The sequence below is a fragment of the Pyrus communis genome, chromosome 11, assembly GCF_041283825.1.
Source record: "Pyrus communis isolate YQ-2024b chromosome 11, ASM4128382v1, whole genome shotgun sequence".
Classification (NCBI taxonomy): Eukaryota; Viridiplantae; Streptophyta; class Magnoliopsida; order Rosales; family Rosaceae; genus Pyrus; species Pyrus communis.
In genome coordinates, this window is record NC_142575.1 from 16,780,135 (window position 1) to 16,785,357 (window position 5,223).

Below are 5,223 nucleotides of genomic sequence, written 5' to 3' on the forward strand. Positions count from 1 at the left end.
AACGATTTCGAATCACCCCCTAGCTAAAGGGGGTTTAGTTTATTATAACTTTGAAATCAAAGAAATACCTAAACATTCCAACAACTCAAACTTGAATTGTATGAACGTTTAGGCACTCTTCTCTTCCATTCCTCATACGTACAAACAAAGAGAATTGAATTTAAACATTGAAATCAAAGAAACACCTAAACATTCCAACAACTCAAACTTGAATTGTATGAACGTTTAGGCACTCTTCTCTTCCTCGTTGTTGTAGCACAAGGTCTAAGGATAGTTTGATGGTGTGAATGGTTTGGGGAGTGGTGTTTGGATTAATAGGGAAATGGAAAAATGGTGTTTGGATTACAAGGGAACTCACGGCAAAGAAAAGGAATGGAAGTGTTTGTGGTGTGTTGTGTATGAAATGAGATGTAATGAGATGTATGAATGCAAGGGTATTTATAGGAGTAGTGGAGGGAACATATGGCTATGTCATTTGTAGGTGAAGTAGGTGGATGTTGTAGGTGAAGTAGGTGGATGTTGTAGGTGAAGTGGATGTTGTAGGTGAAGTAGGTGGATGTTGTAGGTGAAGTGGATGTTGTAGGTGAAGTGGGTGGATGTTGTAGGTGAAGTGGGTGGATGTTGTAGGTGAAGTGGATGTTGTAGGTGAAGTAGGTGGATGTTATGTTAAGTGATAAGTGATAAGTGATATGATATGTGGTTATGATATGATAAGTGGTTAAGTGGTGATGATAAGTGATAAGTGATTAAGTGATATGATATGTGGTGATGATAAGTGATAAGTGCATGTGGGTTAACTAATGAAGGAAATGCATGTGCAATGACAATGTGTTAGAATGGATGTGTGTTATGCATGGCATGATTGAGATTAGGAAAGGTTTAAATGTCCTAAAACTAAAGAGAACAAGGTTCCAACACTTTGGCTCCAATTAGGTCTTCAATTTCGTCCAACACTTTGGCTTCAAGCATAAGCTATCCGTCCTTAGCCCAAAAGTGCTCCAAAAGTCTCCAAAATGCATCTTTTTGCTCCTTTAGCCCTTTGGACCTACAAACACACGAAAATAGCTTAAAGTACTAAAATAACTAAAGAAACATAACGTAAATGTACGAGAACAAGCCATTTAAGTCGCATAAATATGCTCCTATCATTAGGTTTCCAATTCCTTTTTCGATTCCATGTTAAATTTTTTTTATTTATATTTTCTTGTTCGTCCTTGGTAAATAATAAGGGATGTGATATTTACACAACTATTTTTACTTTTCCAACACCGTTATAATTTTAGGTCATCAGATCAAATGAATTAAAAAAATATCAAATAATATAAATTAACAAAAAATGTACGAATAGCACATCGCCATAATAATTATCATCTTCACCAAGAAATGAAGTCATATGCTTGCTTATTGGTTCTTTTCCTTTTTTCTTTGTCGAAAAAAAAAATAGTTATAACTAGTTTACTGCTGAGGAGTCTGAAATTGTAAATTTATAATTTTTTACCATAAACATGTCCCTTCCTCGCTAATTTGTCATTTGATGAAGATAAATGCCGATATTCATCCTTTTCCTTTATTTCCCTCATTAAAAAGACAAGGTCCCGCATTTTCCCCATCTTCTGCGGATGAAATTGGAATATACTTCACAAACGTGCGCCCACTATTTCATCGTAAACCATTTTCAATTGCAGGTGAGTGGGCCACAGTTTTGTACTCCTTCTTTCTTTCCCCGTCAATTTATAAAAATGAAAAATGCAGGGGATTTTCACACGTAATGGTGACATTTTGTATATTAGAGAGTGAGCTAACAAATGCCTTGGTGCCGAAATTTTGAATTATTCTTTTCCTTTTACTTTCAACACCATATTTTCGCTTTAGATTCGGTTTCTTTTGTTTCTTAAGCAAAGCAAAACCTTTATTACTTTGTTCTTTTTAAGAATAACGTTAGAGTTTAAATTAAATTTGTAAATTAAATGAAATAATACTAATAAAAAATAAACACGTTAATTAATACTTAAATAATAATCCAATTAGCAATAAACACGTTAATTATCATTTTTCATTCTTTCACAAAAGAAGTTAATGGATAACATACTCTTACCATAATCCTACCACACATGCTAAACTAGGTGGCATGTTTTAATTTCATTTCGATTATCAAAAATTGTATTGAATTTTAATTGGATAATACCTAATATACTCTGGCTAATCAAAGAATATCATGTGTTTTTTGTTTTTTAAAGTAAGAAAAAAATTAACGTGTCTCATTTTTTAAAACAATAAAACATATATTAAAGAATCATTGGACCAAAATAAAAACGTGAGTCTATATGAGTACTCACCAGTGAGTACCTAAATATTTTTCATCATAATTCTTACCTTATTTATTGCAATTTTTTCCCTCTTGTTCTAATTATCAAATGAATTATTTTAGGATAGTGCTATCTGCGCACCTTTTTCCGCAACTGTTTTACCTCTCATACACTATTTTCAATTTTCGACTGTTAGATCAAATGAATTGATAAAGATCAAATGACAGAAATTAACAATAAGTGTGTGGGAGGTAAAATGGTCGTGTAGATAGTACCACCATTATTTTACTCTTTAACTTACTGTGTTCCTCATTCAAACTTCTGCTCCTCAACCCCCCCCCCCCACCTCCTTTTGTAGCATATCGCTTATAATAAATAAATAAATAAATAATTTCATTTTAAGTTTTAGTTGGTTAACTTTTGGCATTAGCATAACTAGACCCTTTAATCCAAACTGTCTATTTTGGTAAGTATCGATTCATAGATCATCCTTACAAAAATTCAATTTAATCTAAAACTACTTGCCAATTTAATTATCACAGTACGAACTTTCATTGTTTCTTATAGAACAAAGTATTCGTTAATTTCTTTGAACTCACTTAGATGTCTCAAATATTTCTGATTGACTAATATTTTGTGAGGATGATCTATGAGGTCCAATTTGAAAAATAAATCGTCGAAGTTTGACATGGTGTGGACACCACAACTAATCCCATTTAAAAAAAATAAAATGGAGATCTTCCCTTAAAGGCCTCCTTAGAATAACACTAGCATATGGGCACACACAAAGGGTGTGAGAAAATTTTTTATTTTTGTTTTTGAAATAGGAGAGAGGAAGAAAGTGATAGAGAATGTGAGAGTGGGATTTTTTTTATTTTTTTAATTAGAGATATGTTAGGATTATATGTAATTGAGACTTTGAAGAAAAAAAAACAGTAAAATTTTGTTGTGTGAAATTACATTTCTGCCTCATATTTCTTATTCATGTTCTATTTTAATTAGAGGGTAAAACTAGTAATTTCATAGAATTTTGATTGACAATGAATGTTTTATTAATTAGTAGAGATTATAGTAAAGATTGCTAATTATCACCCTAAAATTTCGGTACGAATCTATGCATTTGATTTCATTTCATATTTACCTAAAATTTTGATTGAAAATGAATTTTAGTTTGAATTTCCATATATACCCTTCTTGTACGCGGTTCCGGACTTCAGAGTTCAGAATGTTTCGTTCTGTAGATATAAACCCAAATGTCACCTCCTCATACTCTCTCTCTCTCTCTCTCTCTCTCTCTCTCTCTAACTTTCTCTGAGGCCTGCAGTGGTGTGCGGTCTGCTTGATTTATTAGACAAAGCTCCGCCGGCCGATTCCTCATTTTCCAATTCTACTGCAGTCCACAATGGCAGACCGAGTCCACCCGCGCGGCTCGCCCTCACACAACGAAACCACGCAGTTTCCTCACACCTCCTCGCCACAATCCACCCGAACACCCTCCCCCCCGGAGTCCGAGAAACTAGTCCCTCCGCCGGGCACCTACGTCATCCAGATCCCCAAGGACCAAGTCTACCGCGTCCCGCCGCCAGAGAACGCAACCCGCTACAAGAACTACACTCGCCAGAACCCTCGCCGGAGCTCCTGCCGCTGCTGCTTCTGCTGGCTTTTCGGCCTCGTTGCCGCCCTCATCCTCCTCTCCGCCGCCGCCGCCGGCATCTTCTACCTCGTGGTCCGCCCCGAGTCCCCCAACTACTCAATTGAAAGCATCGCGTTCAAAGGATTCAACTTGACAACGCCATCTCCATCCTCCACCATCTCGCCGGAGATCCAGGTCACCGTTCGAGTCCAAAACCCTAACAAGAAGATCGGGATCTACTACGGGAAAAAGAACTCCGTCAAACTCTTCTATTCTGATATCAAATTGTGTGACGGCGCTCTGCCGGCGTTTTACCAGCCGTCGAAGAACGTAACGGAGTTCCGAACGGCGTTGAAGGGGTCCGGGATCAAGCTGACGAGCACGGTGCAGCAGGGGTTAGTGGATGCGCAGAGGCAGGGGAAGGTACCGTTGGAATTGGACATAAGAATGCCCGTTAGAATTAAAGTAGGGCCCATTAAGACGTGGACGATTACTGTGAAGGTTGGGTGTGATCTAACGGTGGATAAGCTGACGACGGAGGCCAAGATTGTGTCAAAGGACTGCGATTACAGTGTGGATCCTTGGTAGAAGATCAACGGATTAAGAAAGGAAAGGCATATATAAGTATATGATTAGTTTTGTTAATTGCTTTAATTTGTTAACTAAATTTGTTTCAGATTTATACGATTGCGTTTATAAAAGAAAATAATTTCTTCTTCTATTCTTTGAATGTTGATTTTTCGGCCGGATCGGATCAGACATACATATTTCCAATTTCAAAACTGAAATTTTGGAATTTATGCCGAATTCGGTATTTTTAGAATCAGATTACTTCAGCATTTCAAAATTACGAGAGTTTTATGACTTCATCTATACCAACATAAAAAGTATGTCATATGACTCATATCCATGGCTCTCTCTACCTAATATAAAATTTTATAGTTCTCAAATTTTTTTTTTTTTTTTTTTTATGTAATATGTTTAAGGGAAGGCTTATTAGTCGAAATGTCTTGTGAAACTGTCATTGAGTCTCAGTTTACCCTTTGAAACTGGTTTTATCTCACTTTACCTCCTAAAATTAACATTTTCAACTCTTTTGTCTCACTTTACCCACTTTTGTTAATGGACACCTAAATTTATGGGTATTTTAGATATTTTAGCTTTTACACATTTATTTACCTCTAGCTCCCACACTAAACAAGTCTCAATTTTATTTTTAACAATTCTAATTCAAACGCATAAATTTTGGGCATTTTTAAAAATAAATTATTCAATCAATATAAA

At 35.8% G+C, this 5,223-nt stretch overlaps 1 pseudogene; it reads left to right on the plus strand.

Moving 5' to 3' along the window:
- The first annotated feature begins 3,538 nt into the window (after positions 1-3,538).
- Positions 3,539-4,660, plus strand: LOC148692982 (NDR1/HIN1-like protein 13 pseudogene; annotated as a pseudogene).
- Positions 4,661-5,223: the final 563 nt, after the last annotated feature.